This window comes from Macrobrachium nipponense, chromosome 5, assembly GCF_015104395.2.
Source record: "Macrobrachium nipponense isolate FS-2020 chromosome 5, ASM1510439v2, whole genome shotgun sequence".
In the NCBI taxonomy this organism is placed as follows: domain Eukaryota; kingdom Metazoa; phylum Arthropoda; class Malacostraca; order Decapoda; family Palaemonidae; genus Macrobrachium; species Macrobrachium nipponense.
This window is the reverse complement of record NC_061107.1, coordinates 5,486,599-5,502,964: the sequence shown is the minus strand read 5'-3', so window position 1 is coordinate 5,502,964 and position 16,366 is coordinate 5,486,599. Positions and strand designations below refer to the sequence as shown.

Sequence of the window (16,366 nt, the reverse complement as noted above, 5' to 3'; positions counted from 1 at the left end):
AAGGCTCGTGCAAATTTGCATAATGTGAAGCTGTAAGGTGAAGCTGCTAGTGCTGATAGTGAAGCAGCAGAAAGTTTTCCTAGTGGTTTGGCTGAAATAATTAAGGATGGTGGTTACACGGCTGACCAAGTTTTTAATGTAGATGAGACTGGCTTATTTTTTGGAAAAGAATGTCCAACCGTACGTACCTTTCCAAGGAGGGAAGGAACAGTTTCAAGCACCTGGGCCATATAGCTGGTTTAAAGGGAGCCGGACTGACTTTGCTGTTTGGGGCCAATGCAAGTGGCGATTTGAAACTTAAGCCCTTGCTGGTGTATTTGGCCGAGAATCCGAGGGCTTTCAAGGGCATTTTCAAGAGTCAACTCCCTGTGATTTGGAAGTCTAACAAGAAGGCTTGGGTTACCTTGATGGTCTTCGAAGATTGGTTCAATGACCATTTCGTGCCAGCAGTGGAACGGTATATGTCTTCGAAGGGTCTGCCTTTTAAGGTGCTTTTAGTTTTAGACAATGCCCCTGGTCACCCTTCAAATTTGAGCAACATGCACCCTAATGTGAAGGTGGTGTACCTCCCACCCAATACCACATCGCTGATACAGCCGATGGACCAGGGAGTAATTGCTAACTTTAAGGGATACTACCTTAGAAGGACAATACGCTCTGCTTTGAGGGTCATCGAAGGTAACAAGGAGTTGACTTTGAAACAGTTTTCGAAGGGCTACAACATCGCTGATGCAGTCAGGAATATTGCAAGTGCTTGGGACGAGGTCAAGACGACCACTTTAAATGGGGCCTTGAAGAAACTGTGTCCACAGTTTGTGCACAGTTTTGAAGGCTTTGACCAGGCAGAAGACGTCGAGACTGTGATGAGGAAAATCCTAGGGCTAAGCAAGAGGCTGAAACAAGATCTTGAACCTGCTGATGTTACAGAGCTGCTGGCATCCCATGGAGGGGAATTGTCAGCAGAGGACCTCTTTGAGCTGGAGCAGCAGATGATTCAGGAGGAGTTAGAGGTACCAGAGCCAAAACCCAGGATATTAACTGTGAAAGGCTTGTCAGAGGGTTTTACTCATCTGGAGAGAGCCTTGGCTTCTTTTTGAGGGAGAGAACCCTAACGTTGCCAGGTCTGACAAAATCAGGAGAGGGATCATGGATTTGGTGACGTTCTACAAGGAGACCCTGAAGGAGAAGCAGATGAAGAAAAGTGTGCAGTCCAGGCTTGACATTTTCTTTCACAAGTCTCCAGTACCACCAACTCCCACTCCTAGTCCTGGTAAGGAAATCTGAACTCTTTTACTAATTTATTTTGTTTACATACCGTAATATAAAATGTGTTAATTTTTTAATGTAACGTATACTAAATGTTAAAGTAAATTGTAACTTCATTAATTTTCATCATTTGTATTTTATTGCAGAAGTGGTGACAATTCCAGATCCCCCTGTACCTGGACCTTCTGTAGCAGCCCGTCCACCTCCATCAGGTAAGAAATTTCATTTTTCTCATTTTCATGTTGGAAATTGTTTACTACATTATGACATACATACACTACTACAATGTGTTTGATGTTGCATAGCCTAATATTTTTATTTTTGTATCATTCCAGACCCCTTTGATAGTGACGATGACCCAGATGACCCTGAGCCTCTCCATGGTTTGGATGTCTCGCCTTATTCATCAGGTAAGGAATCCTTAACAAATTTTTAAAATGATTTATAAATTGCTAATAGAAATTTTATAAAAATTGTACATATGTACACTAAATACTACATCCACCTTATTTATGTACCCTATCATTCTTTCCAGATCTAGATGTAGCCTCTTCAGAGCCAAAATCAGTTGATACGACTAGTATTACCTCTCCAACTCCATCAGGTAAAAGAATTCTTCATTTTTTATATTGTACATATGTCAAACAGTAATAATATATGTGTGGTAGTTAATACATACTCTATCATTTTTATTTTTTATCATTCCAGACTCCCAAGCACCTGCACATCCCACTCCATAGCCCAGCCACTCTCATCTACCATATGCCCATCCCAGTTAGCAAGCCAACCACTAGCATTTGGTAAAGACACTTTTTTTTATGAATGTTTATATTATACATATGTAATAACTATGTGCATACTACATACATAGTGTATTACTTTACTAATCATATGTAAATTATCATTCCAGACTGACATGCACTTTGTGACTTACATAAACCAGACCTCTACATAGCCTACATCTCTTCACTTCGCTAAAGGTAAGGAATTCTCAATTGTTTTTAATGTGTACATATACAGCACTAAATTGTTAATTAAGGAACAGTACATTTTGTACTTAAGTGGTTACATACTGTCCTTTAATATTCTATATCATTTCAGGCTGCCCATCATCTTTTCAAGCTCTCTCATCCTAGCCTGTCATCTGTATAAAGCACACTGAAGTTAGGTATGGAATTCACCCTTATCATTGCAGGCTCCCTACAAATGCATACTACCTCCATCTCCATCTCCCACAACCTAGCTAACAGCTTTGAGACTCACTAAAAGTTGGTAAGTATGTAAGGAATTTCTAACTAAGTTTTATACATGTTATATCTTATAACTAAGTTTTATACATGTTATATCTTATAAACCACTGTATGGTATTACTATGCATAGTGGACTTTCATAATATTTTTTGTACATTCCAGAATCCCAGAACCCCCTGAATAATGTAGGCGATGGGGCCACATAAAACTTTGTCCAGGGTTACATAGCACGACAACTTTAAACTAAAAGTAAGGAATTATACATACATTAACTCTTTTACTCTTGATATACTCTAATTTACGTATTGCATTCAGGACTTTGTGTAGTATTTTCTACTAATTGCGTATACTTTTACCTTCCAGAACCGACATTTTTGGATGAAAATATAACCAGGTTGTACATCAAACTTCAGGAAGCTACCAAAGGATTACCTTCCAGAACCACCATTTTCTGATGAAAATATAACTCCAGGTTGTACATAAAACTTCAGGAAAGTACATGTAGTGTAACCAAGGATTACAAGTAAGGATTTTATAACTTTTTTTTATTAGTTTAAGACAACCTAGCTAACAGCTTTGAGACTCACTCAAAGTTGGTAAGTATGTAAGGAATTTCTAACTAAGTTTTATACATGCTATATGTACATATCTTATACTAAACCACTGTATGGTATTACTGTATGTAACAATTATGCATAGAGGACTTACTTACATAATATTTTTAGTACATTCCAGAATCCCAGAACCCCCTGAATGATGTAGGCTATGTGGCCACATAAAACTTTGTCCAGGTTTACATAGCACAACAACTTTAAACTAAAAGTAAGGAATTATACATACATTAACTAAGTTTTATACTACATGTTATATTTTATAAACCACTGTATGGTATACTGTATGTAACTTACTATGCATAGAGGACTTACTTACATAATTTTTTGTACATTCCAGAATCCTAGAACCATCTGAATGATGTAGGCTATGTGGCCACATAAAACTTTGTCCAGGGTTACATAGCACGACAACTTTAAACAAAAAGTAAGGAATTATACATACATTAACTAAGTTTTATACATGTTATATCTTATAAACCACTGTATGGTATACTGTATGTAACTTACTATGCATAGAGGACTTAATTACATAATTTTTTGTACATTCCAGAATCCCAGAACCCCCTGAATGATGTAGGCTATGTGGCCACATAAAACTTTGTCCAGGGTTACATAGCACACCAACTTTAAACTAAAAGTAAGGATTTATACATACATTAACTCTTTTACTCTTGATATACTCTAATTTACATATTACATTCAGGACTTTGTGTAGTATTTTGTACTAATTGTGTATACTTTTACCTTCCAGAACCACCATTTTTGGATGAAAATATAACTCCAAGTTGTACATCAAACTTCTGGAAACTATACATGTTGTGTAACCAAAGGATTACAATAATATTTTACCTTCAAAAACCAGCATTTTCTGATGAAAATATAACTCCAGGTTGTACATAAAACTTCAGGAAACTATACATGTAGTGTAACTGTAACCTAAGGAATACAATAAGGTTTTTACCTTCAAGAACCAGCATTTTCTGAAGAAAATATAACTCTAGGTTGTACATAGAACTTAAGGAAACTACATGTAGTGTAACCAAAGGATTACAAGTAAGGTTTTTATAACTTTTTATTAGTTTAAGCCATTTTTCGGACGTCGATTTTCGTGTTACGACGCGTCTTAAGAACGGAACCCCTGTCGTAACCCAGGGACTGCCTGTATATTCTGAAGTGCTCTCAGAATTTAAATAATGACTCAATTTCAACAATTTCTAGAACTGTTATGGTGTCTGCGGTCGTCAAAACCTTTTAGACATTGCCAGTAAAAAAATAGCATAAAATATTCGATCATATAAACGTTGTTCCAGTGATTAAGGCCCTTTAAAAGTGCATGGATAGTTAGATTTTGACAAAAATATTCGCTTGTGTTTTAGGCCTTACTGTCTTTGAATATCCATTTACGGTTAAGGGTGTGGTAATATATTCAATAAGATTTCAGTGTTCGAGTCACGAATTCATTGAACACCAAGGATCCAAATACCGTGCTACATTCATTATTCCAAACAGCCAAAATAATTTATATTTTTCAGTGCAGGGTACGTAGTAAAGATACGCAACTCCACAAATGGATTTAAGTAGTTAGTAACAAATTTACTAACAAATTATCCCGATCAATACCGATCCTTTATATACACTCATCAAGTGGTGTTAAATTTTCATCAGTCTTACATTGATTCAATTCTAAGTTTACCAGGAACCTTCATGTTTCAAAATGTAGAGAGAAAATGATGCAAACATTAACGATCAATAATAATTAATTCATTTTTCTTGCATTTAGTAGGACATATTATGAATAACCGCGAAATTATAACACCCTTTTGAAATGTGATTACTGGAATTGAGTGTTTGGTTTTTATGATTATAAAGTTGTGTTCAACAGTCTTAAATAATTAAGTTTAAGCAAAATTGCAATGGTTTCTGTGGCTAATAATATATCAAGAATGCAAGACATTGTCATTTCCTTTTAAAACCTATATTTGCATAGTTTCTCCTTTATTTTAATTTATTTTATTTTATTTATCTTTAGGAAACTTACGAAGTACCAGCAATCGAAGACGTACCCTGAAATTTTCTATATGTTGTATGCCTGGGGAATACCTTTATGTATATGGTAAGTTTTTCTCCTCTTTTTCTTTGTACATGATAAGTTTTTTTCTCCTTCTTCTTTGTATATGGTAAGTTATTTTCTCCTCTTTTTCGTTTAGACGATGTAGTAACTCAGTCATTGACTCGAGTTCATCTACAATTCTACGATTACGAAACGTTTGATTTAGCTAAATAAAGTTATCATGAAAAATAGTTTAATACATATGTTAATTCCAGAACCATACGGGTATTCAACTGTACATGAATTACTAAAGTAAGTCATTAATTGAGTTATTGCAACACTACCTATCATATTACTGTAGTCCAGACTAAAGATGGAATTTAACCGAAGAGGATTTGTAAGTAGAAGAACTTTCTTTCTATATCACGTAGTATGTTTCATTCGAGTGTTATTTTCCTTCCTTTATAAACCATATATATCTTCACTCATTGATTTTCAGTTCTTTTATCCAGGTAGGTCTTCGTCCCCAACCATTATCTTTATTCTACAAACTTCTGTAATTAGCCTTGTAAGGTCATTTCTCACTCTGATCTAATATTCGACTATTTTTCTGTTTGAAGCTTTATGTTTTCTATGTAATTACATTGTCATACCATGATTTCTTCCCAAATACGTTACTGATCATAAGGAACTAATATATACTCTTACTTTTATATGCAAATTAATGCTATTTCATTCCTAAATCTTATTCAGTGTGCCTACTGCTTGATTTTAATCTTCTAGTCTTTCACTAAATTCCAACTCAAGAGGACCTGTATTGAATATCTTTGTTCCTTAATATATGAAAGATTCAACTTCATTAATCCTTTCTCTATCCAGTGTTATTTCATTCTTTTGAGAATATTTTTTCCTCCTTATCGATGTTCTTAGATTTACCGTGTTACTATTTCTTTAAATGTATGAAGCACGCTTTGTAATACTTGTGTGGTTTTGATGATTAGAAGTGCATAACATGTGTATTCTCAGTCTGCAAAGTTCTAGCATTATATTTATCTGAAACTGAATGACACCATTAGGCTTTGTTTCTTCATTCCATATTCCGTAAAACAGCCTAGTTAATGTACATAGTTTCCTTAAGTTTCAGATAAAATCATCCCTGCAGTGATCCCATCATTGCCATTCATTCCTAAGTACATTTTTGACCTCTTTTATCCTCTTATCTATCCATCATAGCTTTTATTTGTGATCTCATAGAACTTGCTCCGTTCTTCATTATGGTCCTTTTTCCTCTAAAATAATCATCTGCCTGTTGCCCTGCACCCTGTTGATACGTGTTTTCCTTTTTTATTTAATTTTTTTTCCTGTATCCACAGAGTTCATTGATATTCAGTGGGTTACCCTAGCACCAACGCCGCTCTGAATACAAAGGCTTGTTATCATCTGCCCGATTTCCCATAAGCTTTTTATTTTCTCTCCTTGAAATGGAATTAACTTCATTTTATAGACATTTTGCTTCAAGTCCTTCATTTTTCTGATGAAATTTTACCACCTTTTGTTTTGTGTATCCTTTATTATTTTTCTTGTTTCATCCGATATCCAAAATTTGTTGGATTAGTGTATATCCCAAAACATTTTGGTTTTTTTGCGTCATATTGCTACGCATTCCCAAAGTAAGTTCAGTCCTTACTAGCTGTTGTATCTCATCAGATATAGCATCTAGAGCTTTAAACCTATGTTACAATTGACTTGCAAAAGCCAGCCGATGTTCATCTTCAAGAAGATTCTTGTATCAAATCTAAATGTTTTAAAAAGATTTTTGTTGAGTGCTTCTAAATTAAGCTTATCTCATTCAGATCACATCATAGTTCTGTCTGGTTTCTGTTACTGCCACCTCTGGAGATTTTCAAGTGTATTTATGGATGTTCTTTTTAGTCCATAGCTCTTGAATCTATTTGCTACCTGTTACTTCTTCCTGATTTGTTTCTGGGTTCTCACATCTAGTTTCCTATTTTCAATTTAATCAGGAGATTCCTGGCAACCTGAGATGTTTGTGAGGGCGACTTATTTCTTAGTTTTACCAATCCAACAATGTGAAAGGATCCATGGAGGACTCACGAGCATATACAGCTAATACCTTATATGTAATACTAAGCTGACAAAAGCCAGTGACTCTTGCTAATGAATAAAAGTGTTTAGCTTGAGATATCCACCAGGTACTATCCAAGTTTGAGGATGGATAGACAAAGCACTGAACACCTTAACCCAATCATTTATCCTACAGCCAGGAAACTTCTCGACTGTGGCTCTCGAGTCTAGACTTCGCCGGAAGAAGTGGCATCTGCAGGGCAGCAGGTGGTTGTACCCTGAGCTCTAGGTCTTAAGTCAGGCATGTCTATTTAAGCTGGCTGGATGGTGGTCATCATGGGCCATAGACACATCTCGAAGGAATTTATACAACCTACCCAGGAACCTCCTATATATATATATATATATATATATATATATATATATATATATATATATATATATATATATATATATATATATATATATACTCGTATATATTACGAGGTCTGAATGACACTCGGTTACACAAATGAAAAAACTCCTAACTGGTAACGAGGCTTACCTTTTCATGTTGAATGCCATCTCTGAAGTTAGCTGAAAATCAAAGTATCAAACTAGGCTAATATAAACTTCCGCTGTTATAAAAATATACTTTTTATTTCCCAAAATTAGCTTACATGAAAATAGAATAAAATGAGTTAAAAATGACCAAAAATAAAAAAAAAGTTAAACTATCATATTCTTCCCAAAATCATATTTATGTAAGTACCCCCTTTCCTCTTTCTGTCCAAACATTCATAGTTAATCAGTCAAAAAAACGTCTAGAGAATAACCCATTTTTCTATATGGACACTTAAAATCTATCTGCAATAAAGAGACCATAGTTATCACTCCATTAAATATTAAAGTTCGTCAATAAAATGTTTGTCACATCGGACTTCCCTTTCTCTAGAACTGAAGTAATTTTCGCTTCAAATGTTAACTTTTCTAAAGTTTTCCACTTTATTTTACCTTGTCCGACGGACCTGCAAAAACCTCTTCTACACCGGAAACACCATGTCCACTTTGACAGTTGGTCGTCCAATTCCTCTGCCAATTCACATACCAGAGATTATACGTCATGTTCTATGACATGCATAACGAACTCACACCCACTAATCGACGTACATTCTCAAACAGTTTGGGAATGCGTCAATGACCTCAATTGTTCGCTGGTAAGCTTCCTGTTTGTTTTTTCATTTCTGCATCTTCGAGGAATCCAGCGTATTGCATCTGTCTCTAACCGGCAAGAGCTAAGGTTATCAACCCCGCTATTTAATATTATATAATGCTAAAAGTGTTTTTTAAGATATATATATATATATATATATATATATATATATATATATATATATATATATATATATGGTATATATATATATATATAATATATATATATATATATATATATATATACATATATATATATATATATATATATATATATATATATATATATATATATAATATAATCTAAAAGAAAAGTAATTAAAAATAATCTAAAAAAATGTAATTTTAGTGACGTGCTAGGCTTTGTTGATTATTCTTGGAAGGAATAAGATGATAAATACGGCTTTCTTTTTTTCAGTGCAGTGACAATTATGATGCAGTTTATAGAACCTCATCAGGTCAGGGGCGAGATCAGGCCATATATAGCCATACATAAATGTTGGTTTGAAGGTAAGTCTAAACTTCTCATCGAAAATCAGGTATAAACTTTTAAACATCTAATGAACATAGGTAATTTTATGTAGTTCGCGATATAAATCCTGTACAATTAACAGTCGTCGCAGCATTGTTTTGAAACGATATCCATGAATTTGCAAGTGAACTAGGATACTTGAAAGTTATTGTATTCCTGATGTATATGTTATGGGGAAGTAGCGTTAGCAGTGATTACGTGAAATTACTGATATATTTAGTAAATTTGCATAATTACTGTTTTAGCCGGAGCTTTATGTAATCTCACGATTCCTAGAAAATTTATGAAATCCATAAATTCTTGGAGCTGTTTTACACTCATTTCTTGATATCAACCAGTGCAACAGTGAACTAATTAGGATTGATGAGCCCGGATGCAAGTTGCGAACTAGGGTGGGGAAGGGGGTGGGGAAGGGTTTTGAGTATCTTCGCTAAAATAATTGATAATACACTATAATATTAAATATTTGTTTCCACATTGCTCGAAGTATACATTGGTAATGTTGGTAATCCTGTGTCGAACGAAAATTTCAAATTGTTTCGTTTCTATAATTTTAAGTAATTACTATACTTTAAAATAATTACTATTACCGTAATTTTTTCTTATGATTGCTATATATATCATAGATTTGATATTTGTGCATCATATGTTAGCTTTATTTTGCTTGATAGAGCTTTCACTGTGGAAAAAAAGTTTTTCCAGCAACGAGTTGTAGTTGCCAGTTAGTGAATTTCCAACGAAATCCTCTGAAATTTGTAGCTTTATTTCTGGAACTTACTGTACGACCGTAGAATTTCGTAAAACAAATCCCCGAATTTGTGAATTCGTTACAGTGATCGGGTGTCGTGGAATAAAAAAAATGTTACAAAGGAGGCGGAGAGCTTTGGTTACCAGATTGAGGAATTTTTTCCCACGAATATGTAGATATTTTTTTAATTGAAATTCATCAACTTCTCCAGCAATGAGATGTATGTTGCTATTAAAGCCACGGACACCGAATTGAACATGTAAATGTATCTATAACTTTTTAGAGTTCCCAACGCTCTATTTTCTTTGGTAAAGGATAAAAGCTAATTACATTCTTTCTCTCTGCCCAGATACCTATATAAATTCAACTACCTCTGACTGGTAGAAAAGCCGACGAATATAATTTTTCAATGTATAAATGAATAAAGGTTTTCTTTTGCCTTTACACTCCTCGAAAGGGTGGGATGGGGGTGCAGAGAGGCCAAATGTGCAAATGTTTAGGGATGAAGAATTTGGCACCACGTCCATTTTAATACTGGTGATATAATGGTTAATATATATATATATATATATATATATATATATATATATATATTTATATATAATATATAAATATATATCTATTATATATATATATATACTATATATATATATATATATATATATATATATATATATATATATATATATAGATATATATATATATAATATATATATATATATATATATATATATACATACTATATATCTATATATATATACATCTATATATATATATATGTGTGTGTGTGTGTGTGTGTGTGTGTGTGTGTGTGTATCTGCCTGAAGCCCCAGTATCTTATAATGGGCAAGATGTTTTCCATGACAACATATCATCATACCAATAAACACACATACACACACATACACACACACACACACGCACGCACAAGCACCCTAAACGCACGTGCGTGCATACAAGCACATACTGGGGTGCAAACATGAGACAGCAATGCTAATATCGTTATTTGCTCCAGGTAATATATAAATAAAGTCAAATGAGATCCTGCTCTAATTGGAACATCCGAAACATAGAAATGTCTTTATCTTCATATTCATATTTAACGTATTCAAGAATCTGCATAAAAACTCTGGCTACCCCCTGCTTCTGATTTTATGCAAAGTCGCTCTCCGGCTATTTCGCTAATGTCCTCTGAGTCCTTATCTTTGAAAGGAAAGCAGGAGATAAGGAGATAAGATATGTATTTCTTAATTAAAATTTTGTTTTTCCCTTTTATCCATACCTCTGCAATGAGAGTTGATTGTTCCGTTTTCTGTGGTCTGTTTTCTTGCTATTTGTTCGAAAACCACTTCAATGCCTTCGTTCATCGCTGAGTTTAGTAACATTTTCATTTGTGTCTTGGAAATAATTGTGTTACTTAACCCGGCTCTTGATCAATAAGAGATCATTCATTTATCGCGGTCAGTTTAAAGTTTCTATATATTTTTTCTATCAGTACTCGCTGACTTCTTATTTTTCTGTGAACGAAAAATATTGAGGGGGCTTTGTCTGTCCGCCCTCAGATCTTATAAACTACTGTGGCTAGAGGGCTACATATTGCTACGTTGATCATCCACCCTCCAGTCATCAAACATACCAAATTGCAGCCCTCTAACCTCTGTAGGTTTTATTTTATTTAAGGTTGAATTTAGATTTGATCATACGTCTGCCACAGCCATAGGACGGGCCGTGGCTCATACAGCATTATATGCTGTACAGAAAACTCGATTGCGTCGAGGAAACTTCGGCGCATTTCTTAATAATTTTTTTTTCTTTTTTTTTACATTGTTAGACCTTTCAGAGTTCTACATCAGCTCTGGAAAAAGAGAAAATCAAGCGAACATCTAAAATAAAAACCGTAGCGTCGGTAATTACATAAAATTTCACGGGTATAATAATGTTTCTCAAAATAATTAAATTCCCAGAAAAAGGAACAACAAAAAATTGTAACGAATTAGTTTTCCGAAAGTCTCTCCCTCTCTCTCTCCCTCTCTCCCACCCTCTCTCTCCCTCTCTCGTCTCTCATCCTTTTGCTAATTAAGGCCGCCTCCCTTTTCAACCTGTGCAGGGTATTCTTTGCTGACCTGAGAAACTCGCTGTCTGAGCTCCGTCTTCGGGTTTTTGTTCCCGAGGACAATGGCTGCCAGGAGGTCTCCTGCTTTCGGATAATGGGCGAACTTCTGAGGATAATTAGAGCAGGGAGAAGTGGCGAGAGCCATTTGATGAACGTGAATAAAAGAGGAAGACAGGAAGACAGAGGAGATGTCTGGAGGATTATACTATAGTAGATTCACATCAACCGTGCATTTGATGTCTAGGCCAGTCCCTTACGACGACGCTCCTCCTGATTGGCTGTTGATAAGCCAGTCACAGGGCTGGAAAATCTCCTCAGTCTCTCTCGACAGTTCTTTTGAGAGATACGTCTTTCAAAAGCATATATATATATATATATATATATATATATATATATATATATATACACATATACACATATATATATTATTATTCGAGCTACAAATGTTCTTTAATATCTAATTCACCCTTCCTTGGAACTGACATATTTTCATATATGTAAACCGAAATGGGAATTTTTTAAGTCGATAACAATTTCGTCCTCTCGTGGGTTCGAACCACCGCCCAGCGGACAGAAAAGAAATCATGACGTCATATATATATATATATATATATATATATATATATATATATATATATATATATATATATATATATATATATATATATATGCATTAAATACTGTTTTTTTTTTCAATAGTAATTTGTCCAGAATTGATCGAATATGAAAACAACTTCACCCAAAGTGATTTGAGAAATGAAAGCCAGCGGTCACTATTTAACAAATTTAACAGGAGCTCATCAACAACTACCATTTCCATTCAGCGTAATAAATAGAATACAATTTGTAAATTACCCTGCACGTATTCCTGTTATTGCTAAAACGTCAGGCCATTTCATTCCGGGTGCTGAAAACGAAAACATTTTATAATTCCCTAAGGAATGCGACGGGAATTCACATCATTATGAGCACGAGTATAATTTTTAATGACCTGCTGTTTTTACCACAGGTCGGTACAGTTTGTAGTTTTGGCTCTCTGCTTATATTCCCTTTTTATGTGTGTGTATGTGTGTGTGTCTGTCTGTCTGTCAGGAAGTTGAAAGCATTTTCTGATTCTTTTCCATAGGTTCTGAAACTTTTAAAGAAATGTTGATTATGTTTAGGGTTGAATCCAATCCTTCATTTAAATCCCAAATATATTCAGTCTGTTTGCTTACGTTTTCGCCAACGACGTACTTTACTGGTCCGCTTTTATGGTGGTTAGCATCGTGGTATGCCACTCAGATGTTGGGGGTTCGCGTCTCCCCTAAGACGATGTAAAATCACTGGCTGTGTCATGATCAGTATTAGGGGGGTCTTTAGCGGTGGGAGGTTGAAACCAACATTCTTTGGAAGCTTGAATTTCAGGTCAATGGCCCATTTGGTGTGCTTGTTCCGTGTAAATAGGTTTCATCTAATAATAATAATTCTTATGAGTAGAAAACGACAGCTTCCTGTTGTTTGTGCAAGAGAATGCAATCGATGCATCTGTGTATGTTTGAAATTAATCGCAAATACACACATACAAATTTAGGTAACATTCTATTGAGAGTGATGTAGGTTTGCAATTTCCGATTGCCATACTTGGGTCAATCACGAATAATTCCTGTTTTGTAAATATCGTGAAAAGCATTTTTTTTTTTGCAAATGAGTAATTTGTATAGATTGAAAAGACTCTAACAGTTTATGAAAACCTCCCATCTAAGCCTTAGATTCTAAGGGGACAGATAGAAACGGTTGAGGAAGTATACCCTTTATCAAAAGTAAAGTTAAACCTTCCATCTAAGGGGATTGATAGAAACAGTCCAAGAAGAACCCTTTATCAAACGTATAGCTTAATACTAGCGGCAAAATCAAACGTTTTATCTCTCTTCTGGGGTCAGAAAATGTCAGGGTTTGCCAGGACCAGTTATTCTTGCCATTTGTCGCCAATGCAGTGACATCTGTTAGGACAGCCGAGAGAGGAATGTCACTAGAACAGAGGTATACCAATTTCGAGCTCTCTCTCTCTCTCTCTCTCTCTCTCTCTTCTGTCTCAACTCGAACAACCGAATATTCTTTCTGTTATTTCGAAATATTATTCGCCACAAACCCCCAAGCAATTTCGACGAGGTGAAGAATCAGTAACATTTAAAATAACAAGCACGATTATCATGAATATAACAGCAGAAACAACAGGAGAATGAATAACAATAGTTCTTTCCAGGGATCTCGTAATAGTCGACGTAAATAAGTGGGTTGAGATTGATTTTGAAATCTAATAATTTCCTCCCTTCTGTAACTTTGTCCTCGATACATAACACAGAGAAGGACAGAGAAGTACATAACATCTTTCTCCAGGCAGTGGTTGTGGATATAACAACAAAAACATCATTAAATTAATGATAATCATCGCAGACAAGTAAATATATGGGCTGTAGTTTCTTCGGCGTAAAAAACTCTCAGCCGGCAGTGGTTGCCTGTGTTGTTGCGGTGCCAGACGCATGATCAAGACTAATTTTAACCTTAAATAGAATAAAAGCTACTGAGACTACTGGAGGGTGGATGATCAACGTACCAATTTGCAGCCCTCTAGCCTCAGTAGTTTTCAAGATCTGAGGGCGGGCAGACAACGGCATCTGAATAGTCTTTCTTTTCCAGAAAGCTAAAACGTTTCTGCAATTGACGTTGTGCATTGCTGGCCAAACAAAGAATATTAAACGCAGGCCATTACCATATGTTTTCTCCATTTGCATTCTAATACCAGAGAGGAGCTTCTATAATTGCATCTGTAATCAGTAAATGCTGAATATTCACAAGAAGATCAAAGGAAGCGTATTAAGTGTAGTCGCGATGGAGAGAGGTTGAAAGGACTTCGAAATGGCAGCAATTCAGAAAATCATTTCCTGTTTATTGCTTTTTAAACAGAGTATTCCGTTGAAAGCCAAGTAAATCCCTGTGGGAGCTGTTGAGTTATGCCAAAACAGATACATGGAGAGAGAGAGAGAGAGAGAGAGAGAGAGAGAGAGAGAGAGAGAGAGAGAGAGAGAGAGACTGCTTTATTGCTTAATATTGTGAATATGTAAACAAACTCGTAATCACGTGAACTTACATACAGATAATTTTTCAGTTGTTTCTTGAGTCGACTTGAGATTACTGATCTGGGAGCCACCCCCGAAAAAATTCTTTTTAATATATTTTTTTGATAATCAATGTTTTACTCTCTTCATAAAACAACCCATATCCAAACTTTCCCAGTGTACTAAACGACGCAATACCAATAAAATTATTAAAGTTACTTCTACCCTCTTTATCGTCTTCCAATGGAACCTTTCCTTCATCTAGACATACTTTCCACATCCAGGTCAACCACCAGGCCTCAGTTCAACCACTAACTACCAACTTCATATGCCTTTCGTGTCTTCAGTCCCTGATTTGCCATTCTTACATCCTCTGGAATAACTTGAGCAAACATTTTCAAAATTAATAATTTAATCTGAATCTGGATACTGTCACATCAATCAAATCTAACCTCTAACCTCAGCACTAAAGCAATTCTTTAAGATATTAATTCAATCGACAAAAGTGCATATTCTCTTCAGGCATCACTTCTACATTCAAGTTTATTATTCTTCTGAGATCTGTTTGCTCGTAAGATCTCCTCAGTAAGATACAACTCCTTCTCTCCCTTGGAGTATGTTACAGAGTTATTCCAGTATTTTGATTACGTGTTCTCTTTCACCTTAATCTTGCTTCCCCGAGTTGCCTCTTGGTCCGTCTATTGTCCACCTTGTTTTGTGTCTTGCAGCTGCGACTCATAAGGCCATTGTTGTTTCCTTGCAATGCACCTCCTCTCTCATTTTATCCCAACAATATCAGTCTTATTCTTTCCTGTCCGCATGAACGCTTCTCTGGAAGCCCAGTCTCATTCTTTTCAGCTGTTCTGTGCACATGAACTTTGCTCTGAAGGGCACAAGAGAGCATCAGTTTGAAATAAGTTGGCACAGAAAATGCCACAATGTATGCTAAGTTGAGTCTACTAACCAAAAGATCAGATATAACACCCTTTCACTGTTGGGGTGGGTAATTTGGCGACTGGGGAAAAACCCTGACCCTGAAAGCCAATAACAGAAGAGAGGCGTCGTATAGAATTGTGGGAAAGGGCTGAATGCCACCCAGGCACAGAACGCAAACAATGGCAAAGAAAAACAGAGCGAAAGGTGCCTTTCAGCGTTCTAAAAATATGGCCTAGATGACGTCCGTATGCCTGAACGCTTTTGCCCACCGCCAAACGGGAGAGATTGAAAATGATAAAGAAAGAGAGGGACACGTACACAGACACACACAGACAGACACACACAGAAGGATTACCAGAATACAACCGTTTTCTCTCTTCTGGGAAGAAGCCATCCTCGGTAATTGCACGAAGCGTTGCAATTTGTCTCTTTGGACGCGTTTCGTACGTGAGGTCGATAGTAATGGAACAACTATTTCGCGCC

At 35.6% G+C, this 16,366-nt stretch overlaps 1 long non-coding RNA gene across 2 annotated transcripts in view; it reads left to right on the top strand.

Annotated features, from left to right (window-relative positions):
• The first annotated feature begins 3,761 nt into the window (after window positions 1-3,761).
• The window catches only part of LOC135215713 (uncharacterized), a 24,555-nt gene continuing 11,950 nt past the window's right edge, over window positions 3,762-16,366 (top strand). Inside the window, exons 1-3 of one of the 2 annotated variants that reach the window (XR_010314761.1) lie at window positions 3,762-4,183; window positions 5,160-5,243; window positions 8,875-8,966. This is a non-coding gene — a long non-coding RNA (uncharacterized LOC135215713). Of the gene's footprint in view, window positions 4,184-4,209; window positions 5,244-8,874; window positions 8,967-16,366 lie in introns of those variants that run through there. The other variant, XR_010314760.1, reaches the window with a different exon arrangement.